The sequence below is a fragment of the Schistocerca gregaria genome, chromosome 2 (assembly GCF_023897955.1).
Source record: "Schistocerca gregaria isolate iqSchGreg1 chromosome 2, iqSchGreg1.2, whole genome shotgun sequence".
NCBI lineage: Eukaryota > Metazoa > Arthropoda > Insecta > Orthoptera > Acrididae > Schistocerca > Schistocerca gregaria.
Window position 1 is genome coordinate 870,489,483 of NC_064921.1, and position 22,610 is coordinate 870,512,092.

Sequence of the window (22,610 nt, forward strand, 5' to 3'; positions counted from 1 at the left end):
CGAGCATCGGTGGTTCAGTGGTAGAATGCTCGCCTGCCACGCGGGCGGCCCGGGTTCGATTCCCGGCCGATGCATCATTTTGCTTTTCCCGCGATAATGCTGCCGTGTGGCTTACGCGCTTGACATGCACGATCCATAAGAATGTATAGCTGGATTCCCTTGAGAAGAACCGAGAACGCATCACTTTCGGGTCCCCACTAGGACGATCGCATCATGTTCTGCAGACTAGCGTCGGCCTCGACTCGCAAGTTGCTGTGTCCAGGTGCCTCCGAGACACCGAACTTCAACGTCAAGGAGTGCTGCCTATCGCTGCAAAAGCTGCAGCAACACCGCAATCAACAGGGCCGGCAATGCACGTGTAGCAAACAGAACACGTTATCCAGGAAGTACAGTGTCTCTGCGTCCAACATTGGGTACGGGTCGCCGCTACCTCGGTAGCGCAGTAGGCAGCGCCTAAGTCTCGTAATCTTAAGGTCGTGAGTTCGATCCTCGATTTAATTTCCTGTGACCGGTGGTGGTGCTGTTGCTAGGGCCCCAACGTATTTCTTGTTTGTTATCCACAACGCTTCAGCGGGAAAATGTTTACTTCCTACTTTTGCTACTTACAGCTTCCCTTTTCCTCTTCTCCCAGCAGAGCATGAAGCCAAAAGCATTGCTCTGAGACGTTTGAGGTGCTCGCCTTGCCAGTCAGTATGCTCGCAAAGAGAGAAGGGCGCCGACGCGGGACTCGGCACGAAATGCGACAAGCGACCGTCCGAGCCGTCGAAGAAACGCCCACATCCGGTGTGGTCTAGTGGCTAGGATACCTGGCTTTCACCCAGGAGGCCCGGGTTCGATTCCCGGTACCGGAACGGAATTTTTTCCACACGAATCGTGACAAGTTTGAGCTGTCCGAGCTGCCGTTTCCCGTCCTGCTAGCAATATAGCTACTGTTTCGTGACAGTCGGCAGAATATAGACGAGGGAAGCAGACACACGACGGCCATAGAAATGGTGTATGGTTTCATGCCACACGTTTCCAGCGTAGGGCTGAGCAACAATCTGTCGAGGCCCGTTAGCTCAGTTGGTTAGAGCGTCGTGCTAATAACGCGAAGGTCGTGGGTTCGATCCCCCCACGGGCCACTTCGCTTTTACAACTACGAAAAGGCAGCGCCGATTTCAGCTGGCCAGTGTGATCACCAAAAGATCATCACCCTTGCCAGTACTCGGGCTCGTGAGCGCATCCGAACACAGGGTACTGTTGGCAGTTTTACTTCCTCTGTTTCTTTCTCCTTTGTTTTCGGAGCTACAGTCCGATTCGGTCAGGGAGACGCCACCGTGACATGAAGGGGCGTGCTGTGTGTCCATTGCCTCGCTTCCCCTTACCTCTCTCAGTCGTTTCTCGTGCTTGTCGTTTTGATATAGGCCGATTTGAGAGCGTCAGCTCTCGCGTCAGCCGAGCAAAGTCGAGACAAGTCGAGACACACTAGGGGCTGGTGTGCAGCGAGGAACAGGGAGAAAAAAACATTAATTTAAGGGCGCGTGGCAAAAGTACTCATACGCGAAATTAAAAGCCTGCTGCGGTGGCCGGGAATCGAACCCGGATCAACTGCTTGGAAGGCAACTATGCTGACCATTACACCACCACCGCACAAGCGAGCGCCCCGGCGCCGCACCGTGTCGGCCTCCCGCCTGTCGGCAGCGGCCGAAGGTGAGGTACCTGGCAGGCGCATTTCGAGGTGGGCTAGGGGAGCACATCCAGACGCATTCGGACAGCGTATCCGCGCACATTTCGCATCCTTTGGCAAGAGTCGGTGCCGGCGACGCAAGAGTACGCAGAGGACCGCGTTCTGGCGGCGTTTTTAAGCAGAGCAGTGCAGTGCAGTGCTGGGTTCAGCGTCTGCAGCATCTTCTCGACAGGATGCTACGGCGCTTGACGGCAGTCCCACTTTCCCTTGAGACATCTGCTCGAGAAGCAGCGTGAAGTTACTACTGGCCCGAGCATCGGTGGTTCAGTGGTAGAATGCTCGCCTGCCACGCGGGCGGCCCGGGTTCGATTCCCGGCCGATGCATCATTTTGCTTTTCCCGCGATAATGCTGCCGTGTGGCTTACGCGCTTGACATGCACGATCCATAAGAATGTATAGCTGGATTCCCTTGAGAAGAACCGAGAACGCATCACTTTCGGGTCCCCACTAGGACGATCGCATCATGTTCTGCAGACTAGCGTCGGCCTCGACTCGCAAGTTGCTGTGTCCAGGTGCCTCCGAGACACCGAACTTCAACGTCAAGGAGTGCTGCCTATCGCTGCAAAAGCTGCAGCAACACCGCAATCAACAGGGCCGGCAATGCACGTGTAGCAAACAGAACACGTTATCCAGGAAGTACAGTGTCTCTGCGTCCAACATTGGGTACGGGTCGCCGCTACCTCGGTAGCGCAGTAGGCAGCGCCTAAGTCTCGTAATCTTAAGGTCGTGAGTTCGATCCTCGATTTAATTTCCTGTGACCGGTGGTGGTGCTGTTGCTAGGGCCCCAACGTATTTCTTGTTTGTTATCCACAACGCTTCAGCGGGAAAATGTTTACTTCCTACTTTTGCTACTTACAGCTTCCCTTTTCCTCTTCTCCCAGCAGAGCATGAAGCCAAAAGCATTGCTCTGAGACGTTTGAGGTGCTCGCCTTGCCAGTCAGTATGCTCGCAAAGAGAGAAGGGCGCCGACGCGGGACTCGGCACGAAATGCGACAAGCGACCGTCCGAGCCGTCGAAGAAACGCCCACATCCGGTGTGGTCTAGTGGCTAGGATACCTGGCTTTCACCCAGGAGGCCCGGGTTCGATTCCCGGTACCGGAACGGAATTTTTTCCACACGAATCGTGACAAGTTTGAGCTGTCCGAGCTGCCGTTTCCCGTCCTGCTAGCAATATAGCTACTGTTTCGTGACAGTCGGCAGAATATAGACGAGGGAAGCAGACACACGACGGCCATAGAAATGGTGTATGGTTTCATGCCACACGTTTCCAGCGTAGGGCTGAGCAACAATCTGTCGAGGCCCGTTAGCTCAGTTGGTTAGAGCGTCGTGCTAATAACGCGAAGGTCGTGGGTTCGATCCCCCCACGGGCCACTTCGCTTTTACAACTACGAAAAGGCAGCGCCGATTTCAGCTGGCCAGTGTGATCACCAAAAGATCATCACCCTTGCCAGTACTCGGGCGCGTGAGCGCATCCGAACACAGGGTACTGTTGGCAGTTTTACTTCCTCTGTTTCTTTCTCCTTTGTTTTCGGAGCTACAGTCCGATTCGGTCAGGGAGACGCCACCGTGACATGAAGGGGCGTGCTGTGTGTCCATTGCCTCGCTTCCCCTTACCTCTCTCAGTCGTTTCTCGTGCTTGTCGTTTTGATATAGGCCGATTTGAGAGCGTCAGCTCTCGCGTCAGCCGAGCAAAGTCGAGACAAGTCGAGACACACTAGGGGCTGGTGTGCAGCGAGGAACAGGGAGAAAAAAACATTAATTTAAGGGCGCGTGGCAAAAGTACTCATACGCGAAATTAAAAGCCTGCTGCGGTGGCCGGGAATCGAACCCGGATCAACTGCTTGGAAGGCAACTATGCTGACCATTACACCACCACCGCACAAGCGAGCGCCCCGGCGCCGCACCGTGTCGGCCTCCCGCCTGTCGGCAGCGGCCGAAGGTGAGGTACCTGGCAGGCGCATTTCGAGGTGGGCTAGGGGAGCACATCCAGACGCATTCGGACAGCGTATCCGCGCACATTTCGCATCCTTTGGCAAGAGTCGGTGCCGGCGACGCAAGAGTACGCAGAGGACCGCGTTCTGGCGGCGTTTTTAAGCAGAGCAGTGCAGTGCAGTGCTGGGTTCAGCGTCTGCAGCATCTTCTCGACAGGATGCTACGGCGCTTGACGGCAGTCCCACTTTCCCTTGAGACATCTGCTCGGGAAGCAGCGTGAAGTTACTACTGGCCCGAGCATCGGTGGTTCAGTGGTAGAATGCTCGCCTGCCACGCGGGCGGCCCGGGTTCGATTCCCGGCCGATGCATCATTTTGCTTTTCCCGCGATAATGCTGCCGTGTGGCTTACGCGCTTGACATGCACGATCCATAAGAATGTATAGCTGGATTCCCTTGAGAAGAACCGAGAACGCATCACTTTCGGGTCCCCACTAGGACGATCGCATCATGTTCTGCAGACTAGCGTCGGCCTCGACTCGCAAGTTGCTGTGTCCAGGTGCCTCCGAGACACCGAACTTCAACGTCAAGGAGTGCTGCCTATCGCTGCAAAAGCTGCAGCAACACCGCAATCAACAGGGCCGGCAATGCACGTGTAGCAAACAGAACACGTTATCCAGGAAGTACAGTGTCTCTGCGTCCAACATTGGGTACGGGTCGCCGCTACCTCGGTAGCGCAGTAGGCAGCGCCTAAGTCTCGTAATCTTAAGGTCGTGAGTTCGATCCTCGATTTAATTTCCTGTGACCGGTGGTGGTGCTGTTGCTAGGGCCCCAACGTATTTCTTGTTTGTTATCCACAACGCTTCAGCGGGAAAATGTTTACTTCCTACTTTTGCTACTTACAGCTTCCCTTTTCCTCTTCTCCCAGCAGAGCATGAAGCCAAAAGCATTGCTCTGAGACGTTTGAGGTGCTCGCCTTGCCAGTCAGTATGCTCGCAAAGAGAGAAGGGCGCCGACGCGGGACTCGGCACGAAATGCGACAAGCGACCGTCCGAGCCGTCGAAGAAACGCCCACATCCGGTGTGGTCTAGTGGCTAGGATACCTGGCTTTCACCCAGGAGGCCCGGGTTCGATTCCCGGTACCGGAACGGAATTTTTTCCACACGAATCGTGACAAGTTTGAGCTGTCCGAGCTGCCGTTTCCCGTCCTGCTAGCAATATAGCTACTGTTTCGTGACAGTCGGCAGAATATAGACGAGGGAAGCAGACACACGACGGCCATAGAAATGGTGTATGGTTTCATGCCACACGTTTCCAGCGTAGGGCTGAGCAACAATCTGTCGAGGCCCGTTAGCTCAGTTGGTTAGAGCGTCGTGCTAATAACGCGAAGGTCGTGGGTTCGATCCCCCCACGGGCCACTTCGCTTTTACAACTACGAAAAGGCAGCGCCGATTTCAGCTGGCCAGTGTGATCACCAAAAGATCATCACCCTTGCCAGTACTCGGGCGCGTGAGCGCATCCGAACACAGGGTACTGTTGGCAGTTTTACTTCCTCTGTTTCTTTCTCCTTTGTTTTCGGAGCTACAGTCCGATTCGGTCAGGGAGACGCCACCGTGACATGAAGGGGCGTGCTGTGTGTCCATTGCCTCGCTTCCCCTTACCTCTCTCAGTCGTTTCTCGTGCTTGTCGTTTTGATATAGGCCGATTTGAGAGCGTCAGCTCTCGCGTCAGCCGAGCAAAGTCGAGACAAGTCGAGACACACTAGGGGCTGGTGTGCAGCGAGGAACAGGGAGAAAAAAACATTAATTTAAGGGCGCGTGGCAAAAGTACTCATACGCGAAATTAAAAGCCTGCTGCGGTGGCCGGGAATCGAACCCGGATCAACTGCTTGGAAGGCAACTATGCTGACCATTACACCACCACCGCACAAGCGAGCGCCCCGGCGCCGCACCGTGTCGGCCTCCCGCCTGTCGGCAGCGGCCGAAGGTGAGGTACCTGGCAGGCGCATTTCGAGGTGGGCTAGGGGAGCACATCCAGACGCATTCGGACAGCGTATCCGCGCACATTTCGCATCCTTTGGCAAGAGTCGGTGCCGGCGACGCAAGAGTACGCAGAGGACCGCGTTCTGGCGGCGTTTTTAAGCAGAGCAGTGCAGTGCAGTGCTGGGTTCAGCGTCTGCAGCATCTTCTCGACAGGATGCTACGGCGCTTGACGGCAGTCCCACTTTCCCTTGAGACATCTGCTCGAGAAGCAGCGTGAAGTTACTACTGGCCCGAGCATCGGTGGTTCAGTGGTAGAATGCTCGCCTGCCACGCGGGCGGCCCGGGTTCGATTCCCGGCCGATGCATCATTTTGCTTTTCCCGCGATAATGCTGCCGTGTGGCTTACGCGCTTGACATGCACGATCCATAAGAATGTATAGCTGGATTCCCTTGAGAAGAACCGAGAACGCATCACTTTCGGGTCCCCACTAGGACGATCGCATCATGTTCTGCAGACTAGCGTCGGCCTCGACTCGCAAGTTGCTGTGTCCAGGTGCCTCCGAGACACCGAACTTCAACGTCAAGGAGTGCTGCCTATCGCTGCAAAAGCTGCAGCAACACCGCAATCAACAGGGCCGGCAATGCACGTGTAGCAAACAGAACACGTTATCCAGGAAGTACAGTGTCTCTGCGTCCAACATTGGGTACGGGTCGCCGCTACCTCGGTAGCGCAGTAGGCAGCGCCTAAGTCTCGTAATCTTAAGGTCGTGAGTTCGATCCTCGATTTAATTTCCTGTGACCGGTGGTGGTGCTGTTGCTAGGGCCCCAACGTATTTCTTGTTTGTTATCCACAACGCTTCAGCGGGAAAATGTTTACTTCCTACTTTTGCTACTTACAGCTTCCCTTTTCCTCTTCTCCCAGCAGAGCATGAAGCCAAAAGCATTGCTCTGAGACGTTTGAGGTGCTCGCCTTGCCAGTCAGTATGCTCGCAAAGAGAGAAGGGCGCCGACGCGGGACTCGGCACGAAATGCGACAAGCGACCGTCCGAGCCGTCGAAGAAACGCCCACATCCGGTGTGGTCTAGTGGCTAGGATACCTGGCTTTCACCCAGGAGGCCCGGGTTCGATTCCCGGTACCGGAACGGAATTTTTTCCACACGAATCGTGACAAGTTTGAGCTGTCCGAGCTGCCGTTTCCCGTCCTGCTAGCAATATAGCTACTGTTTCGTGACAGTCGGCAGAATATAGACGAGGGAAGCAGACACACGACGGCCATAGAAATGGTGTATGGTTTCATGCCACACGTTTCCAGCGTAGGGCTGAGCAACAATCTGTCGAGGCCCGTTAGCTCAGTTGGTTAGAGCGTCGTGCTAATAACGCGAAGGTCGTGGGTTCGATCCCCCCACGGGCCACTTCGCTTTTACAACTACGAAAAGGCAGCGCCGATTTCAGCTGGCCAGTGTGATCACCAAAAGATCATCACCCTTGCCAGTACTCGGGCGCGTGAGCGCATCCGAACACAGGGTACTGTTGGCAGTTTTACTTCCTCTGTTTCTTTCTCCTTTGTTTTCGGAGCTACAGTCCGATTCGGTCAGGGAGACGCCACCGTGACATGAAGGGGCGTGCTGTGTGTCCATTGCCTCGCTTCCCCTTACCTCTCTCAGTCGTTTCTCGTGCTTGTCGTTTTGATATAGGCCGATTTGAGAGCGTCAGCTCTCGCGTCAGCCGAGCAAAGTCGAGACAAGTCGAGACACACTAGGGGCTGGTGTGCAGCGAGGAACAGGGAGAAAAAAACATTAATTTAAGGGCGCGTGGCAAAAGTACTCATACGCGAAATTAAAAGCCTGCTGCGGTGGCCGGGAATCGAACCCGGATCAACTGCTTGGAAGGCAACTATGCTGACCATTACACCACCACCGCACAAGCGAGCGCCCCGGCGCCGCACCGTGTCGGCCTCCCGCCTGTCGGCAGCGGCCGAAGGTGAGGTACCTGGCAGGCGCATTTCGAGGTGGGCTAGGGGAGCACATCCAGACGCATTCGGACAGCGTATCCGCGCACATTTCGCATCCTTTGGCAAGAGTCGGTGCCGGCGACGCAAGAGTACGCAGAGGACCGCGTTCTGGCGGCGTTTTTAAGCAGAGCAGTGCAGTGCAGTGCTGGGTTCAGCGTCTGCAGCATCTTCTCGACAGGATGCTACGGCGCTTGACGGCAGTCCCACTTTCCCTTGAGACATCTGCTCGGGAAGCAGCGTGAAGTTACTACTGGCCCGAGCATCGGTGGTTCAGTGGTAGAATGCTCGCCTGCCACGCGGGCGGCCCGGGTTCGATTCCCGGCCGATGCATCATTTTGCTTTTCCCGCGATAATGCTGCCGTGTGGCTTACGCGCTTGACATGCACGATCCATAAGAATGTATAGCTGGATTCCCTTGAGAAGAACCGAGAACGCATCACTTTCGGGTCCCCACTAGGACGATCGCATCATGTTCTGCAGACTAGCGTCGGCCTCGACTCGCAAGTTGCTGTGTCCAGGTGCCTCCGAGACACCGAACTTCAACGTCAAGGAGTGCTGCCTATCGCTGCAAAAGCTGCAGCAACACCGCAATCAACAGGGCCGGCAATGCACGTGTAGCAAACAGAACACGTTATCCAGGAAGTACAGTGTCTCTGCGTCCAACATTGGGTACGGGTCGCCGCTACCTCGGTAGCGCAGTAGGCAGCGCCTAAGTCTCGTAATCTTAAGGTCGTGAGTTCGATCCTCGATTTAATTTCCTGTGACCGGTGGTGGTGCTGTTGCTAGGGCCCCAACGTATTTCTTGTTTGTTATCCACAACGCTTCAGCGGGAAAATGTTTACTTCCTACTTTTGCTACTTACAGCTTCCCTTTTCCTCTTCTCCCAGCAGAGCATGAAGCCAAAAGCATTGCTCTGAGACGTTTGAGGTGCTCGCCTTGCCAGTCAGTATGCTCGCAAAGAGAGAAGGGCGCCGACGCGGGACTCGGCACGAAATGCGACAAGCGACCGTCCGAGCCGTCGAAGAAACGCCCACATCCGGTGTGGTCTAGTGGCTAGGATACCTGGCTTTCACCCAGGAGGCCCGGGTTCGATTCCCGGTACCGGAACGGAATTTTTTCCACACGAATCGTGACAAGTTTGAGCTGTCCGAGCTGCCGTTTCCCGTCCTGCTAGCAATATAGCTACTGTTTCGTGACAGTCGGCAGAATATAGACGAGGGAAGCAGACACACGACGGCCATAGAAATGGTGTATGGTTTCATGCCACACGTTTCCAGCGTAGGGCTGAGCAACAATCTGTCGAGGCCCGTTAGCTCAGTTGGTTAGAGCGTCGTGCTAATAACGCGAAGGTCGTGGGTTCGATCCCCCCACGGGCCACTTCGCTTTTACAACTACGAAAAGGCAGCGCCGATTTCAGCTGGCCAGTGTGATCACCAAAAGATCATCACCCTTGCCAGTACTCGGGCGCGTGAGCGCATCCGAACACAGGGTACTGTTGGCAGTTTTACTTCCTCTGTTTCTTTCTCCTTTGTTTTCGGAGCTACAGTCCGATTCGGTCAGGGAGACGCCACCGTGACATGAAGGGGCGTGCTGTGTGTCCATTGCCTCGCTTCCCCTTACCTCTCTCAGTCGTTTCTCGTGCTTGTCGTTTTGATATAGGCCGATTTGAGAGCGTCAGCTCTCGCGTCAGCCGAGCAAAGTCGAGACAAGTCGAGACACACTAGGGGCTGGTGTGCAGCGAGGAACAGGGAGAAAAAAACATTAATTTAAGGGCGCGTGGCAAAAGTACTCATACGCGAAATTAAAAGCCTGCTGCGGTGGCCGGGAATCGAACCCGGATCAACTGCTTGGAAGGCAACTATGCTGACCATTACACCACCACCGCACAAGCGAGCGCCCCGGCGCCGCACCGTGTCGGCCTCCCGCCTGTCGGCAGCGGCCGAAGGTGATGGTACCTGGCAGGCGCATTTCGAGGTGGGCTAGGGGAGCACATCCAGACGCATTCGGACAGCATATCCGCGCACATTTCGCATCCTTTGGCAAGAGTCGGTGCCGGCGACGCAAGAGTACGCAGAGGACCGCGTTCTGGCGGCGTTTTTAAGCAGAGCAGTGCAGTGCAGTGCTGGGTTCAGCGTCTGCAGCATCTTCTCGACAGGATGCTACGGCGCTTGACGGCAGTCCCACTTTCCCTTGAGACATCTGCTCGGGAAGCAGCGTGAAGTTACTACTGGCCCGAGCATCGGTGGTTCAGTGGTAGAATGCTCGCCTGCCACGCGGGCGGCCCGGGTTCGATTCCCGGCCGATGCATCATTTTGCTTTTCCCGCGATAATGCTGCCGTGTGGCTTACGCGCTTGACATGCACGATCCATAAGAATGTATAGCTGGATTCCCTTGAGAAGAACCGAGAACGCATCACTTTCGGGTCCCCACTAGGACGATCGCATCATGTTCTGCAGACTAGCGTCGGCCTCGACTCGCAAGTTGCTGTGTCCAGGTGCCTCCGAGACACCGAACTTCAACGTCAAGGAGTGCTGCCTATCGCTGCAAAAGCTGCAGCAACACCGCAATCAACAGGGCCGGCAATGCACGTGTAGCAAACAGAACACGTTATCCAGGAAGTACAGTGTCTCTGCGTCCAACATTGGGTACGGGTCGCCGCTACCTCGGTAGCGCAGTAGGCAGCGCCTAAGTCTCGTAATCTTAAGGTCGTGAGTTCGATCCTCGATTTAATTTCCTGTGACCGGTGGTGGTGCTGTTGCTAGGGCCCCAACGTATTTCTTGTTTGTTATCCACAACGCTTCAGCGGGAAAATGTTTACTTCCTACTTTTGCTACTTACAGCTTCCCTTTTCCTCTTCTCCCAGCAGAGCATGAAGCCAAAAGCATTGCTCTGAGACGTTTGAGGTGCTCGCCTTGCCAGTCAGTATGCTCGCAAAGAGAGAAGGGCGCCGACGCGGGACTCGGCACGAAATGCGACAAGCGACCGTCCGAGCCGTCGAAGAAACGCCCACATCCGGTGTGGTCTAGTGGCTAGGATACCTGGCTTTCACCCAGGAGGCCCGGGTTCGATTCCCGGTACCGGAACGGAATTTTTTCCACACGAATCGTGACAAGTTTGAGCTGTCCGAGCTGCCGTTTCCCGTCCTGCTAGCAATATAGCTACTGTTTCGTGACAGTCGGCAGAATATAGACGAGGGAAGCAGACACACGACGGCCATAGAAATGGTGTATGGTTTCATGCCACACGTTTCCAGCGTAGGGCTGAGCAACAATCTGTCGAGGCCCGTTAGCTCAGTTGGTTAGAGCGTCGTGCTAATAACGCGAAGGTCGTGGGTTCGATCCCCCCACGGGCCACTTCGCTTTTACAACTACGAAAAGGCAGCGCCGATTTCAGCTGGCCAGTGTGATCACCAAAAGATCATCACCCTTGCCAGTACTCGGGCGCGTGAGCGCATCCGAACACAGGGTACTGTTGGCAGTTTTACTTCCTCTGTTTCTTTCTCCTTTGTTTTCGGAGCTACAGTCCGATTCGGTCAGGGAGACGCCACCGTGACATGAAGGGGCGTGCTGTGTGTCCATTGCCTCGCTTCCCCTTACCTCTCTCAGTCGTTTCTCGTGCTTGTCGTTTTGATATAGGCCGATTCGAGAGCGTCAGCTCTCGCGTCAGCCGAGCAAAGTCGAGACAAGTCGAGACACACTAGGGGCTGGTGTGCAGCGAGGAACAGGGAGAAAAAAACATTAATTTAAGGGCGCGTGGCAAAAGTACTCATACGCGAAATTAAAAGCCTGCTGCGGTGGCCGGGAATCGAACCCGGATCAACTGCTTGGAAGGCAACTATGCTGACCATTACACCACCACCGCACAAGCGAGCGCCCCGGCGCCGCACCGTGTCGGCCTCCCGCCTGTCGGCAGCGGCCGAAGGTGATGGTACCTGGCAGGCGCATTTCGAGGTGGGCTAGGGGAGCACATCCAGACGCATTCGGACAGCATATCCGCGCACATTTCGCATCCTTTGGCAAGAGTCGGTGCCGGCGACGCAAGAGTACGCAGAGGACCGCGTTCTGGCGGCGTTTTTAAGCAGAGCAGTGCAGTGCAGTGCTGGGTTCAGCGTCTGCAGCATCTTCTCGACAGGATGCTACGGCGCTTGACGGCAGTCCCACTTTCCCTTGAGACATCTGCTCGGGAAGCAGCGTGAAGTTACTACTGGCCCGAGCATCGGTGGTTCAGTGGTAGAATGCTCGCCTGCCACGCAGGCGGCCCGGGTTCGATTCCCGGCCGATGCATCATTTTGCTTTTCCCGCGATAATGCTGCCGTGTGGCTTACGCGCTTGACATGCACGATCCATAAGAATGTATAGCTGGATTCCCTTGAGAAGAACCGAGAACGCATCACTTTCGGGTCCCCACTAGGACGATCGCATCATGTTCTGCAGACTAGCGTCGGCCTCGACTCGCAAGTTGCTGTGTCCAGGTGCCTCCGAGACACCGAACTTCAACGTCAAGGAGTGCTGCCTATTGCTGCAAAAGCTGCAGCAACACCGCAATCAACAGGGCCGGCAATGCACGTGTAGCAAACAGAACACGTTATCCAGGAAGTACAGTGTCTCTGCGTCCAACATTGGGTACGGGTCGCCGCTACCTCGGTAGCGCAGTAGGCAGCGCCTAAGTCTCGTAATCTTAAGGTCGTGAGTTCGATCCTCGATTTAATTTCCTGTGACCGGTGGTGGTGCTGTTGCTAGGGCCCCAACGTATTTCTTGTTTGTTATCCACAACGCTTCAGCGGGAAAATGTTTACTTCCTACTTTTGCTACTTACAGCTTCCCTTTTCCTCTTCTCCCAGCAGAGCATGAAGCCAAAAGCATTGCTCTGAGACGTTTGAGGTGCTCGCCTTGCCAGTCAGTATGCTCGCAAAGAGAGAAGGGCGCCGACGCGGGACTCGGCACGAAATGCGACAAGCGACCGTCCGAGCCGTCGAAGAAACGCCCACATCCGGTGTGGTCTAGTGGCTAGGATACCTGGCTTTCACCCAGGAGGCCCGGGTTCGATTCCCGGTACCGGAACGGAATTTTTTCCACACGAATCGTGACAAGTTTGAGCTGTCCGAGCTGCCGTTTCCCGTCCTGCTAGCAATATAGCTACTGTTTCGTGACAGTCGGCAGAATATAGACGAGGGAAGCAGACACACGACGGCCATAGAAATGGTGTATGGTTTCATGCCACACGTTTCCAGCGTAGGGCTGAGCAACAATCTGTCGAGGCCCGTTAGCTCAGTTGGTTAGAGCGTCGTGCTAATAACGCGAAGGTCGTGGGTTCGATCCCCCCCACGGGCCACTTCGCTTTCACAACTACGAAAAGGCAGCGCCGATTTCAGCTGGCCAGTGTGATCACCAAAAGATCATCACCCTTGCCAGTACTCGGGCGCGTGAGCGCATCCGAACACAGGGTACTGTTGGCAGTTTTACTTCCTCTGTTTCTTTCTCCTTTGTTTTCGGAGCTACAGTCCGATTCGGTCAGGGAGACGCCACCGTGACATGAAGGGGCGTGCTGTGTGTCCATTGCCTCGCTTCCCCTTACCTCTCTCAGTCGTTTCTCGTGCTTGTCGTTTTGATATAGGCCGATTTGAGAGCGTCAGCTCTCGCGTCAGCCGAGCAAAGTCGAGACAAGTCGAGACACACTAGGGGCTGGTGTGCAGCGAGGAACAGGGAGAAAAAAACATTAATTTAAGGGCGCGTGGCAAAAGTACTCATACGCGAAATTAAAAGCCTGCTGCGGTGGCCGGGAATCGAACCCGGATCAACTGCTTGGAAGGCAACTATGCTGACCATTACACCACCACCGCACAAGCGAGCGCCCCGGCGCCGCACCGTGTCGGCCTCCCGCCTGTCGGCAGCGGCCGAAGGTGATGGTACCTGGCAGGCGCATTTCGAGGTGGGCTAGGGGAGCACATCCAGACGCATTCGGACAGCATATCCGCGCACATTTCGCATCCTTTGGCAAGAGTCGGTGCCGGCGACGCAAGAGTACGCAGAGGACCGCGTTCTGGCGGCGTTTTTAAGCAGAGCAGTGCAGTGCAGTGCTGGGTTCAGCGTCTGCAGCATCTTCTCGACAGGATGCTACGGCGCTTGACGGCAGTCCCACTTTCCCTTGAGACATCTGCTCGGGAAGCAGCGTGAAGTTACTACTGGCCCGAGCATCGGTGGTTCAGTGGTAGAATGCTCGCCTGCCACGCGGGCGGCCCGGGTTCGATTCCCGGCCGATGCATCATTTTGCTTTTCCCGCGATAATGCTGCCGTGTGGCTTACGCGCTTGACATGCACGATCCATAAGAATGTATAGCTGGATTCCCTTGAGAAGAACCGAGAACGCATCACTTTCGGGTCCCCACTAGGACGATCGCATCATGTTCTGCAGACTAGCGTCGGCCTCGACTCGCAAGTTGCTGTGTCCAGGTGCCTCCGAGACACCGAACTTCAACGTCAAGGAGTGCTGCCTATCGCTGCAAAAGCTGCAGCAACACCGCAATCAACAGGGCCGGCAATGCACGTGTAGCAAACAGAACACGTTATCCAGGAAGTACAGTGTCTCTGCGTCCAACATTGGGTACGGGTCGCCGCTACCTCGGTAGCGCAGTAGGCAGCGCCTAAGTCTCGTAATCTTAAGGTCGTGAGTTCGATCCTCGATTTAATTTCCTGTGACCGGTGGTGGTGCTGTTGCTAGGGCCCCAACGTATTTCTTGTTTGTTATCCACAACGCTTCAGCGGGAAAATGTTTACTTCCTACTTTTGCTACTTACAGCTTCCCTTTTCCTCTTCTCCCAGCAGAGCATGAAGCCAAAAGCATTGCTCTGAGACGTTTGAGGTGCTCGCCTTGCCAGTCAGTATGCTCGCAAAGAGAGAAGGGCGCCGACGCGGGACTCGGCACGAAATGCGACAAGCGACCGTCCGAGCCGTCGAAGAAACGCCCACATCCGGTGTGGTCTAGTGGCTAGGATACCTGGCTTTCACCCAGGAGGCCCGGGTTCGATTCCCGGTACCGGAACGGAATTTTTTCCACACGAATCGTGACAAGTTTGAGCTGTCCGAGCTGCCGTTTCCCGTCCTGCTAGCAATATAGCTACTGTTTCGTGACAGTCGGCAGAATATAGACGAGGGAAGCAGACACACGACGGCCATAGAAATGGTGTATGGTTTCATGCCACACGTTTCCAGCGTAGGGCTGAGCAACAATCTGTCGAGGCCCGTTAGCTCAGTTGGTTAGAGCGTCGTGCTAATAACGCGAAGGTCGTGGGTTCGATCCCCCCCACGGGCCACTTCGCTTTCACAACTACGAAAAGGCAGCGCCGATTTCAGCTGGCCAGTGTGATCACCAAAAGATCATCACCCTTGCCAGTACTCGGGCGCGTGAGCGCATCCGAACACAGGGTACTGTTGGCAGTTTTACTTCCTCTGTTTCTTTCTCCTTTGTTTTCGGAGCTACAGTCCGATTCGGTCAGGGAGACGCCACCGTGACATGAAGGGGCGTGCTGTGTGTCCATTGCCTCGCTTCCCCTTACCTCTCTCAGTCGTTTCTCGTGCTTGTCGTTTTGATATAGGCCGATTCGAGAGCGTCAGCTCTCGCGTCAGCCGAGCAAAGTCGAGACAAGTCGAGACACACTAGGGGCTGGTGTGCAGCGAGGAACAGGGAGAAAAAAACATTAATTTAAGGGCGCGTGGCAAAAGTACTCATACGCGAAATTAAAAGCCTGCTGCGGTGGCCGGGAATCGAACCCGGATCAACTGCTTGGAAGGCAACTATGCTGACCATTACACCACCACCGCACAAGCGAGCGCCCCGGCGCCGCACCGTGTCGGCCTCCCGCCTGTCGGCAGCGGCCGAAGGTGATGGTACCTGGCAGGCGCATTTCGAGGTGGGCTAGGGGAGCACATCCAGACGCATTCGGACAGCATATCCGCGCACATTTCGCATCCTTTGGCAAGAGTCGGTGCCGGCGACGCAAGAGTACGCAGAGGACCGCGTTCTGGCGGCGTTTTTAAGCAGAGCAGTGCAGTGCAGTGCTGGGTTCAGCGTCTGCAGCATCTTCTCGACAGGATGCTACGGCGCTTGACGGCAGTCCCACTTTCCCTTGAGACATCTGCTCGGGAAGCAGCGTGAAGTTACTACTGGCCCGAGCATCGGTGGTTCAGTGGTAGAATGCTCGCCTGCCACGCAGGCGGCCCGGGTTCGATTCCCGGCCGATGCATCATTTTGCTTTTCCCGCGATAATGCTGCCGTGTGGCTTACGCGCTTGACATGCACGATCCATAAGAATGTATAGCTGGATTCCCTTGAGAAGAACCGAGAACGCATCACTTTCGGGTCCCCACTAGGACGATCGCATCATGTTCTGCAGACTAGCGTCGGCCTCGACTCGCAAGTTGCTGTGTCCAGGTGCCTCCGAGACACCGAACTTCAACGTCAAGGAGTGCTGCCTATTGCTGCAAAAGCTGCAGCAACACCGCAATCAACAGGGCCGGCAATGCACGTGTAGCAAACAGAACACGTTATCCAGGAAGTACAGTGTCTCTGCGTCCAACATTGGGTACGGGTCGCCGCTACCTCGGTAGCGCAGTAGGCAGCGCCTAAGTCTCGTAATCTTAAGGTCGTGAGTTCGATCCTCGATTTAATTTCCTGTGACCGGTGGTGGTGCTGTTGCTAGGGCCCCAACGTATTTCTTGTTTGTTATCCACAACGCTTCAGCGGGAAAATGTTTACTTCCTACTTTTGCTACTTACAGCTTCCCTTTTCCTCTTCTCCCAGCAGAGCATGAAGCCAAAAGCATTGCTCTGAGACGTTTGAGGTGCTCGCCTTGCCAGTCAGTATGCTCGCAAAGAGAGAAGGGCGCCGACGCGGGACTCGGCACGAAATGCGACAAGCGACCGTCCGAGCCGTCGAAGAAACGCCCACATCCGGTGTGGTCTAGTGGCTAGGATACCTGGCTTTCACCCAGGAGGCCCGGGTTCGATTCCCGGTACCGGAACGGAATTTTTTCCACACGAATCGTGACAAGTTTGAGCTGTCCGAGCTGCCGTTTCCCGTCCTGCTAGCAATATAGCTACTGTTTCGTGACAGTCGGCAGAATATAGACGAGGGAAGCAGACACACGACGGCCATAGAAATGGTGTATGGTTTCATGCCACACGTTTCCAGCGTAGGGCTGAGCAACAATCTGTCGAGGCCCGTTAGCTCAGTTGGTTAGAGCGTCGTGCTAATAACGCGAAGGTCGTGGGTTCGATCCCCCCCACGGGCCACTTCGCTTTCACAACTACGAAAAGGCAGCGCCGATTTCAGCTGGCCAGTGTGATCACCAAAAGATCATCACCCTTGCCAGTACTCGGGCGCGTGAGCGCATCCGAACACAGGGTACTGTTGGCAGTTTTACTTCCTCTGTTTCTTTCTCCTTTGTTTTCGGAGCTACAGTCCGATTCGGTCAGGGAGACGCCACCGTGACATGAAGGGGCGTGCTGTGTGTCCATTGCCTCGCTTCCCCTTACCTCTCTCAGTCGTTTCTCGTGCTTGTCGTTTTGATATAGGCCGATTTGAGAGCGTCAGCTCTCGCGTCAGCCGAGCAAAGTCGAGACAAGTCGAGACACACTAGGGGCTGGTGTGCAGCGAGGAACAGGGAGAAAAAAACATTAATTTAAGGGCGCGTGGCAAAAGTACTCATACGCGAAATTAAAAGCCTGCTGCGGTGGCCGGGAATCGAACCCGGATCAACTGCTTGGAAGGCAACTATGCTGACCATTACACCACCACCGCACAAGCGAGCGCCCCGGCGCCGCACCGTGTCGGCCTCCCGCCTGTCGGCAGCGGCCGAAGGTGATGGTACCTGGCAGGCGCATTTCGAGGTGGGCTAGGGGAGCACATCCAGACGCATTCGGACAGCATATCCGCGCACATTTCGCATCCTTTGGCAAGAGTCGGTGCCGGCGACGCAAGAGTACGCAGAGGACCGCGTTCTGGCGGCGTTTTTAAGCAGAGCAGTGCAGTGCAGTGCTGGGTTCAGCGTCTGCAGCATCTTCTCGACAGGATGCTACGGCGCTTGACGGCAGTCCCACTTTCCCTTGAGACATCTGCTCGGCAAGCAGCGTGAAGTTACTACTGGCCCGAGCATCGGTGGTTCAGTGGTAGAATGCTCGCCTGCCACGCGGGCGGCCCGGGTTCGATTCCCGGCCGATGCATCATTTTGCTTTTCCCGCGATAATGCTGCCGTGTGGCTTACGCGCTTGACATGCACGATCCATAAGAATGTATAGCTGGATTCCCTTGAGAAGAACCGAGAACGCATCACTTTCGGGTCCCCACTAGGACGATCGCATCATGTTCTGCAGACTAGCGTCGGCCTCGACTCGCAAGTTGCTGTGTCCAGGTGCCTCCGAGACACCGAACTTCAACGTCAAGGAGTGCTGCCTATCGCTGCAAAAGCTGCAGCAACACCGCAATCAACAGGGCCGGCAATGCACGTGTAGCAAACAGAACACGTTATCCAGGAAGTACAGTGTCTCTGCGTCCAACATTGGGTACGGGTCGCCGCTACCTCGGTAGCGCAGTAGGCAGCGCCTAAGTCTCGTAATCTTAAGGTCGTGAGTTCGATCCTCGATTTAATTTCCTGTGACCGGTGGTGGTGCTGTTGCTAGGGCCCCAACGTATTTCTTGTTTGTTATCCACAACGCTTCAGCGGGAAAATGTTTACTTCCTACTTTTGCTACTTACAGCTTCCCTTTTCCTCTTCTCCCAGCAGAGCATGAAGCCAAAAGCATTGCTCTGAGACGTTTGAGGTGCTCGCCTTGCCAGTCAGTATGCTCGCAAAGAGAGAAGGGCGCCGACGCGGGACTCGGCACGAAATGCGACAAGCGACCGTCCGAGCCGTCGAAGAAACGCCCACATCCGGTGTGGTCTAGTGGCTAGGATACCTGGCTTTCACCCAGGAGGCCCGGGTTCGATTCCCGGTACCGGAACGGAATTTTTTCCACACGAATCGTGACAAGTTTGAGCTGTCCGAGCTGCCGTTTCCCGTCCTGCTAGCAATATAGCTACTGTTTCGTGACAGTCGGCAGAATATAGACGAGGGAAGCAGACACACGACGGCCATAGAAATGGTGTATGGTTTCATGCCACACGTTTCCAGCGTAGGGCTGAGCAACAATCTGTCGAGGCCCGTTAGCTCAGTTGGTTAGAGCGTCGTGCTAATAACGCGAAGGTCGTGGGTTCGATCCCCCCCACGGGCCACTTCGCTTTCACAACTACGAAAAGGCAGCGCCGATTTCAGCTGGCCAGTGTGATCACCAAAAGATCATCACCCTTGCCAGTACTCGGGCGCGTGAGCGCATCCGAACACAGGGTACTGTTGGCAGTTTTACTTCCTCTGTTTCTTTCTCCTTTGTTTTCGGAGCTACAGTCCGATTCGGTCAGGGAGACGCCACCGTGACATGAAGGGGCGTGCTGTGTGTCCATTGCCTCGCTTCCCCTTACCTCTCTCAGTCGTTTCTCGTGCTTGTCGTTTTGATATAGGCCGATTTGAGAGCGTCAGCTCTCGCGTCAGCCGAGCAAAGTCGAGACAAGTCGAGACACACTAGGGGCTGGTGTGCAGCGAGGAACAGGGAGAAAAAAACATTAATTTAAGGGCGCGTGGCAAAAGTACTCATACGCGAAATTAAAAGCCTGCTGCGGTGGCCGGGAATCGAACCCGGATCAACTGCTTGGAAGGCAACTATGCTGACCATTACACCACCACCGCACAAGCGAGCGCCCCGGCGCCGCACCGTGTCGGCCTCCCGCCTGTCGGCAGCGGCCGAAGGTGATGGTACCTGGCAGGCGCATTTCGAGGTGGGCTAGGGGAGCACATCCAGACGCATTCGGACAGCATATCCGCGCACATTTCGCATCCTTTGGCAAGAGTCGGTGCCGGCGACGCAAGAGTACGCAGAGGACCGCGTTCTGGCGGCGTTTTTAAGCAGAGCAGTGCAGTGCAGTGCTGGGTTCAGCGTCTGCAGCATCTTCTCGACAGGATGCTACGGCGCTTGACGGCAGTCCCACTTTCCCTTGAGACATCTGCTCGGGAAGCAGCGTGAAGTTACTACTGGCCCGAGCATCGGTGGTTCAGTGGTAGAATGCTCGCCTGCCACGCGGGCGGCCCGGGTTCGATTCCCGGCCGATGCATCATTTTGCTTTTCCCGCGATAATGCTGCCGTGTGGCTTACGCGCTTGACATGCACGATCCATAAGAATGTATAGCTGGATTCCCTTGAGAAGAACCGAGAACGCATCACTTTCGGGTCCCCACTAGGACGATCGCATCATGTTCTGCAGACTAGCGTCGGCCTCGACTCGCAAGTTGCTGTGTCCAGGTGCCTCCGAGACACCGAACTTCAACGTCAAGGAGTGCTGCCTATCGCTGCAAAAGCTGCAGCAACACCGCAATCAACAGGGCCGGCAATGCACGTGTAGCAAACAGAACACGTTATCCAGGAAGTACAGTGTCTCTGCGTCCAACATTGGGTACGGGTCGCCGCTACCTCGGTAGCGCAGTAGGCAGCGCCTAAGTCTCGTAATCTTAAGGTCGTGAGTTCGATCCTCGATTTAATTTCCTGTGACCGGTGGTGGTGCTGTTGCTAGGGCCCCAACGTATTTCTTGTTTGTTATCCACAACGCTTCAGCGGGAAAATGTTTACTTCCTACTTTTGCTACTTACAGCTTCCCTTTTCCTCTTCTCCCAGCAGAGCATGAAGCCAAAAGCATTGCTCTGAGACGTTTGAGGTGCTCGCCTTGCCAGTCAGTATGCTCGCAAAGAGAGAAGGGCGCCGACGCGGGACTCGGCACGAAATGCGACAAGCGACCGTCCGAGCCGTCGAAGAAACGCCCACATCCGGTGTGGTCTAGTGGCTAGGATACCTGGCTTTCACCCAGGAGGCCCGGGTTCGATTCCCGGTACCGGAACGGAATTTTTTCCACACGAATCGTGACAAGTTTGAGCTGTCCGAGCTGCCGTTTCCCGTCCTGCTAGCAATATAGCTACTGTTTCGTGACAGTCGGCAGAATATAGACGAGGGAAGCAGACACACGACGGCCATAGAAATGGTGTATGGTTTCATGCCACACGTTTCCAGCGTAGGGCTGAGCAACAATCTGTCGAGGCCCGTTAGCTCAGTTGGTTAGAGCGTCGTGCTAATAACGCGAAGGTCGTGGGTTCGATCCCCCCCACGGGCCACTTCGCTTTTACAACTACGAAAAGGCAGCGCCGATTTCAGCTGGCCAGTGTGATCACCAAAAGATCATCACCCTTGCCAGTACTCGGGCGCGTGAGCGCATCCGAACACAGGGTACTGTTGGCAGTTTTACTTCCTCTGTTTCTTTCTCCTTTGTTTTCGGAGCTACAGTCCGATTCGGTCAGGGAGACGCCACCGTGACATGAAGGGGCGTGCTGTGTGTCCATTGCCTCGCTTCCCCTTACCTCTCTCAGTCGTTTCTCGTGCTTGTCGTTTTGATATAGGCCGATTTGAGAGCGTCAGCTCTCGCGTCAGCCGAGCAAAGTCGAGACAAGTCGAGACACACTAGGGGCTGGTGTGCAGCGAGGAACAGGGAGAAAAAAACATTAATTTAAGGGCCCGTGGCAAAAGTACTCATACGCGAAATTAAAAGCCTGCTGCGGTGGCCGGGAATCGAACCCGGATCAACTGCTTGGAAGGCAACTATGCTGACCATTACACCACCACCGCACAAGCGAGCGCCCCGGCGCCGCACCGTGTCGGCCTCCCGCCTGTCGGCAGCGGCCGAAGGTGATGGTACCTGGCAGGCGCATTTCGAGGTGGGCTAGGGGAGCACATCCAGACGCATTCGGACAGCATATCCGCGCACATTTCGCATCCTTTGGCAAGAGTCGGTGCCGGCGACGCAAGAGTACGCAGAGGACCGCGTTCTGGCGGCGTTTTTAAGCAGAGCAGTGCAGTGCAGTGCTGGGTTCAGCGTCTGCAGCATCTTCTCGACAGGATGCTACGGCGCTTGACGGCAGTCCCACTTTCCCTTGAGACATCTGCTCGGGAAGCAGCGTGAAGTTACTACTGGCCCGAGCATCGGTGGTTCAGTGGTAGAATGCTCGCCTGCCACGCGGGCGGCCCGGGTTCGATTCCCGGCCGATGCATCATTTTGCTTTTCCCGCGATAATGCTGCCGTGTGGCTTACGCGCTTGACATGCACGATCCATAAGAATGTATAGCTGGATTCCCTTGAGAAGAACCGAGAACGCATCACTTTCGGGTCCCCACTAGGACGATCGCATCATGTTCTGCAGACTAGCGTCGGCCTCGACTCGCAAGTTGCTGTGTCCAGGTGCCTCCGAGACACCGAACTTCAACGTCAAGGAGTGCTGCCTATCGCTGCAAAAGCTGCAGCAACACCGCAATCAACAGGGCCGGCAATGCACGTGTAGCAAACAGAACACGTTATCCAGGAAGTACAGTGTCTCTGCGTCCAACATTGGGTACGGGTCGCCGCTACCTCGGTAGCGCAGTAGGCAGCGCCTAAGTCTCGTAATCTTAAGGTCGTGAGTTCGATCCTCGATTTAATTTCCTGTGACCGGTGGTGGTGCTGTTGCTAGGGCCCCAACGTATTTCTTGTTTGTTATCCACAACGCTTCAGCGGGAAAATGTTTACTTCCTACTTTTGCTACTTACAGCTTCCCTTTTCCTCTTCTCCCAGCAGAGCATGAAGCCAAAAGCATTGCTCTGAGACGTTTGAGGTGCTCGCCTTGCCAGTCAGTATGCTCGCAAAGAGAGAAGGGCGCCGACGCGGGACTCGGCACGAAATGCGACAAGCGACCGTCCGAGCCGTCGAAGAAACGCCCACATCCGGTGTGGTCTAGTGGCTAGGATACCTGGCTTTCACCCAGGAGGCCCGGGTTCGATTCCCGGTACCGGAACGGAATTTTTT

The 22,610-nt window shown here is 55.4% G+C and overlaps 46 non-coding genes across 46 annotated transcripts; 35 read left to right on the forward strand and 11 right to left on the reverse strand.

The window, feature by feature from the left end:
- The first annotated feature begins 3 nt into the window (after window positions 1-3).
- Window positions 4-74, forward strand: Trnag-gcc (transfer RNA glycine (anticodon GCC)). The gene has a single exon. It is a non-coding gene; the product is annotated as a tRNA-Gly (tRNA).
- A 705-nt stretch (window positions 75-779) lies between these two features.
- On the forward strand, window positions 780-851 carry Trnae-uuc (transfer RNA glutamic acid (anticodon UUC)). The gene has a single exon. It is a non-coding gene; the product is annotated as a tRNA-Glu (tRNA).
- Window positions 852-1,047: 196 nt separating this feature from the next.
- On the forward strand, window positions 1,048-1,121 carry Trnai-aau (transfer RNA isoleucine (anticodon AAU)). The gene has a single exon. It is a non-coding gene; the product is annotated as a tRNA-Ile (tRNA).
- Window positions 1,122-1,557: 436 nt separating this feature from the next.
- On the reverse strand, window positions 1,558-1,629 carry Trnag-ucc (transfer RNA glycine (anticodon UCC)). Its single transcript has one exon. It is a non-coding gene; the product is annotated as a tRNA-Gly (tRNA).
- Window positions 1,630-1,979: 350 nt separating this feature from the next.
- On the forward strand, window positions 1,980-2,050 carry Trnag-gcc (transfer RNA glycine (anticodon GCC)). Its single transcript has one exon. It is a non-coding gene; the product is annotated as a tRNA-Gly (tRNA).
- Window positions 2,051-2,755: 705 nt separating this feature from the next.
- Window positions 2,756-2,827, forward strand: Trnae-uuc (transfer RNA glutamic acid (anticodon UUC)). The gene has a single exon. It is a non-coding gene; the product is annotated as a tRNA-Glu (tRNA).
- Window positions 2,828-3,023: 196 nt separating this feature from the next.
- Window positions 3,024-3,097, forward strand: Trnai-aau (transfer RNA isoleucine (anticodon AAU)). Its single transcript has one exon. It is a non-coding gene; the product is annotated as a tRNA-Ile (tRNA).
- A 436-nt stretch (window positions 3,098-3,533) lies between these two features.
- Trnag-ucc (transfer RNA glycine (anticodon UCC)) lies at window positions 3,534-3,605 on the reverse strand. Its single transcript has one exon. It is a non-coding gene; the product is annotated as a tRNA-Gly (tRNA).
- Window positions 3,606-3,955: 350 nt separating this feature from the next.
- Trnag-gcc (transfer RNA glycine (anticodon GCC)) lies at window positions 3,956-4,026 on the forward strand. Its single transcript has one exon. It is a non-coding gene; the product is annotated as a tRNA-Gly (tRNA).
- Window positions 4,027-4,731: 705 nt separating this feature from the next.
- Trnae-uuc (transfer RNA glutamic acid (anticodon UUC)) lies at window positions 4,732-4,803 on the forward strand. The gene has a single exon. It is a non-coding gene; the product is annotated as a tRNA-Glu (tRNA).
- A 196-nt stretch (window positions 4,804-4,999) lies between these two features.
- Window positions 5,000-5,073, forward strand: Trnai-aau (transfer RNA isoleucine (anticodon AAU)). The gene has a single exon. It is a non-coding gene; the product is annotated as a tRNA-Ile (tRNA).
- A 436-nt stretch (window positions 5,074-5,509) lies between these two features.
- Window positions 5,510-5,581, reverse strand: Trnag-ucc (transfer RNA glycine (anticodon UCC)). The gene has a single exon. It is a non-coding gene; the product is annotated as a tRNA-Gly (tRNA).
- A 350-nt stretch (window positions 5,582-5,931) lies between these two features.
- Trnag-gcc (transfer RNA glycine (anticodon GCC)) lies at window positions 5,932-6,002 on the forward strand. Its single transcript has one exon. It is a non-coding gene; the product is annotated as a tRNA-Gly (tRNA).
- Window positions 6,003-6,707: 705 nt separating this feature from the next.
- Window positions 6,708-6,779, forward strand: Trnae-uuc (transfer RNA glutamic acid (anticodon UUC)). The gene has a single exon. It is a non-coding gene; the product is annotated as a tRNA-Glu (tRNA).
- A 196-nt stretch (window positions 6,780-6,975) lies between these two features.
- Trnai-aau (transfer RNA isoleucine (anticodon AAU)) lies at window positions 6,976-7,049 on the forward strand. Its single transcript has one exon. It is a non-coding gene; the product is annotated as a tRNA-Ile (tRNA).
- Window positions 7,050-7,485: 436 nt separating this feature from the next.
- On the reverse strand, window positions 7,486-7,557 carry Trnag-ucc (transfer RNA glycine (anticodon UCC)). The gene has a single exon. It is a non-coding gene; the product is annotated as a tRNA-Gly (tRNA).
- Window positions 7,558-7,907: 350 nt separating this feature from the next.
- Window positions 7,908-7,978, forward strand: Trnag-gcc (transfer RNA glycine (anticodon GCC)). The gene has a single exon. It is a non-coding gene; the product is annotated as a tRNA-Gly (tRNA).
- Window positions 7,979-8,683: 705 nt separating this feature from the next.
- Trnae-uuc (transfer RNA glutamic acid (anticodon UUC)) lies at window positions 8,684-8,755 on the forward strand. Its single transcript has one exon. It is a non-coding gene; the product is annotated as a tRNA-Glu (tRNA).
- Window positions 8,756-8,951: 196 nt separating this feature from the next.
- Window positions 8,952-9,025, forward strand: Trnai-aau (transfer RNA isoleucine (anticodon AAU)). The gene has a single exon. It is a non-coding gene; the product is annotated as a tRNA-Ile (tRNA).
- Window positions 9,026-9,461: 436 nt separating this feature from the next.
- Window positions 9,462-9,533, reverse strand: Trnag-ucc (transfer RNA glycine (anticodon UCC)). The gene has a single exon. It is a non-coding gene; the product is annotated as a tRNA-Gly (tRNA).
- A 351-nt stretch (window positions 9,534-9,884) lies between these two features.
- Trnag-gcc (transfer RNA glycine (anticodon GCC)) lies at window positions 9,885-9,955 on the forward strand. Its single transcript has one exon. It is a non-coding gene; the product is annotated as a tRNA-Gly (tRNA).
- A 705-nt stretch (window positions 9,956-10,660) lies between these two features.
- Window positions 10,661-10,732, forward strand: Trnae-uuc (transfer RNA glutamic acid (anticodon UUC)). Its single transcript has one exon. It is a non-coding gene; the product is annotated as a tRNA-Glu (tRNA).
- A 196-nt stretch (window positions 10,733-10,928) lies between these two features.
- On the forward strand, window positions 10,929-11,002 carry Trnai-aau (transfer RNA isoleucine (anticodon AAU)). Its single transcript has one exon. It is a non-coding gene; the product is annotated as a tRNA-Ile (tRNA).
- Window positions 11,003-11,438: 436 nt separating this feature from the next.
- Trnag-ucc (transfer RNA glycine (anticodon UCC)) lies at window positions 11,439-11,510 on the reverse strand. The gene has a single exon. It is a non-coding gene; the product is annotated as a tRNA-Gly (tRNA).
- Window positions 11,511-11,861: 351 nt separating this feature from the next.
- On the forward strand, window positions 11,862-11,932 carry Trnag-gcc (transfer RNA glycine (anticodon GCC)). The gene has a single exon. It is a non-coding gene; the product is annotated as a tRNA-Gly (tRNA).
- A 705-nt stretch (window positions 11,933-12,637) lies between these two features.
- Trnae-uuc (transfer RNA glutamic acid (anticodon UUC)) lies at window positions 12,638-12,709 on the forward strand. Its single transcript has one exon. It is a non-coding gene; the product is annotated as a tRNA-Glu (tRNA).
- A 196-nt stretch (window positions 12,710-12,905) lies between these two features.
- On the forward strand, window positions 12,906-12,980 carry Trnai-aau (transfer RNA isoleucine (anticodon AAU)). Its single transcript has one exon. It is a non-coding gene; the product is annotated as a tRNA-Ile (tRNA).
- A 436-nt stretch (window positions 12,981-13,416) lies between these two features.
- Trnag-ucc (transfer RNA glycine (anticodon UCC)) lies at window positions 13,417-13,488 on the reverse strand. Its single transcript has one exon. It is a non-coding gene; the product is annotated as a tRNA-Gly (tRNA).
- A 351-nt stretch (window positions 13,489-13,839) lies between these two features.
- Trnag-gcc (transfer RNA glycine (anticodon GCC)) lies at window positions 13,840-13,910 on the forward strand. The gene has a single exon. It is a non-coding gene; the product is annotated as a tRNA-Gly (tRNA).
- Window positions 13,911-14,615: 705 nt separating this feature from the next.
- Trnae-uuc (transfer RNA glutamic acid (anticodon UUC)) lies at window positions 14,616-14,687 on the forward strand. The gene has a single exon. It is a non-coding gene; the product is annotated as a tRNA-Glu (tRNA).
- Window positions 14,688-14,883: 196 nt separating this feature from the next.
- Window positions 14,884-14,958, forward strand: Trnai-aau (transfer RNA isoleucine (anticodon AAU)). Its single transcript has one exon. It is a non-coding gene; the product is annotated as a tRNA-Ile (tRNA).
- A 436-nt stretch (window positions 14,959-15,394) lies between these two features.
- Window positions 15,395-15,466, reverse strand: Trnag-ucc (transfer RNA glycine (anticodon UCC)). Its single transcript has one exon. It is a non-coding gene; the product is annotated as a tRNA-Gly (tRNA).
- A 351-nt stretch (window positions 15,467-15,817) lies between these two features.
- Trnag-gcc (transfer RNA glycine (anticodon GCC)) lies at window positions 15,818-15,888 on the forward strand. The gene has a single exon. It is a non-coding gene; the product is annotated as a tRNA-Gly (tRNA).
- Window positions 15,889-16,593: 705 nt separating this feature from the next.
- On the forward strand, window positions 16,594-16,665 carry Trnae-uuc (transfer RNA glutamic acid (anticodon UUC)). Its single transcript has one exon. It is a non-coding gene; the product is annotated as a tRNA-Glu (tRNA).
- A 196-nt stretch (window positions 16,666-16,861) lies between these two features.
- On the forward strand, window positions 16,862-16,936 carry Trnai-aau (transfer RNA isoleucine (anticodon AAU)). The gene has a single exon. It is a non-coding gene; the product is annotated as a tRNA-Ile (tRNA).
- Window positions 16,937-17,372: 436 nt separating this feature from the next.
- Trnag-ucc (transfer RNA glycine (anticodon UCC)) lies at window positions 17,373-17,444 on the reverse strand. Its single transcript has one exon. It is a non-coding gene; the product is annotated as a tRNA-Gly (tRNA).
- A 351-nt stretch (window positions 17,445-17,795) lies between these two features.
- On the forward strand, window positions 17,796-17,866 carry Trnag-gcc (transfer RNA glycine (anticodon GCC)). Its single transcript has one exon. It is a non-coding gene; the product is annotated as a tRNA-Gly (tRNA).
- Window positions 17,867-18,571: 705 nt separating this feature from the next.
- Trnae-uuc (transfer RNA glutamic acid (anticodon UUC)) lies at window positions 18,572-18,643 on the forward strand. The gene has a single exon. It is a non-coding gene; the product is annotated as a tRNA-Glu (tRNA).
- Window positions 18,644-18,839: 196 nt separating this feature from the next.
- Trnai-aau (transfer RNA isoleucine (anticodon AAU)) lies at window positions 18,840-18,914 on the forward strand. The gene has a single exon. It is a non-coding gene; the product is annotated as a tRNA-Ile (tRNA).
- Window positions 18,915-19,350: 436 nt separating this feature from the next.
- Trnag-ucc (transfer RNA glycine (anticodon UCC)) lies at window positions 19,351-19,422 on the reverse strand. The gene has a single exon. It is a non-coding gene; the product is annotated as a tRNA-Gly (tRNA).
- A 351-nt stretch (window positions 19,423-19,773) lies between these two features.
- On the forward strand, window positions 19,774-19,844 carry Trnag-gcc (transfer RNA glycine (anticodon GCC)). Its single transcript has one exon. It is a non-coding gene; the product is annotated as a tRNA-Gly (tRNA).
- A 705-nt stretch (window positions 19,845-20,549) lies between these two features.
- On the forward strand, window positions 20,550-20,621 carry Trnae-uuc (transfer RNA glutamic acid (anticodon UUC)). Its single transcript has one exon. It is a non-coding gene; the product is annotated as a tRNA-Glu (tRNA).
- A 196-nt stretch (window positions 20,622-20,817) lies between these two features.
- Trnai-aau (transfer RNA isoleucine (anticodon AAU)) lies at window positions 20,818-20,892 on the forward strand. Its single transcript has one exon. It is a non-coding gene; the product is annotated as a tRNA-Ile (tRNA).
- A 436-nt stretch (window positions 20,893-21,328) lies between these two features.
- Trnag-ucc (transfer RNA glycine (anticodon UCC)) lies at window positions 21,329-21,400 on the reverse strand. Its single transcript has one exon. It is a non-coding gene; the product is annotated as a tRNA-Gly (tRNA).
- A 351-nt stretch (window positions 21,401-21,751) lies between these two features.
- On the forward strand, window positions 21,752-21,822 carry Trnag-gcc (transfer RNA glycine (anticodon GCC)). The gene has a single exon. It is a non-coding gene; the product is annotated as a tRNA-Gly (tRNA).
- A 705-nt stretch (window positions 21,823-22,527) lies between these two features.
- On the forward strand, window positions 22,528-22,599 carry Trnae-uuc (transfer RNA glutamic acid (anticodon UUC)). The gene has a single exon. It is a non-coding gene; the product is annotated as a tRNA-Glu (tRNA).
- The last annotated feature ends 11 nt before the right edge of the window (window positions 22,600-22,610 follow it).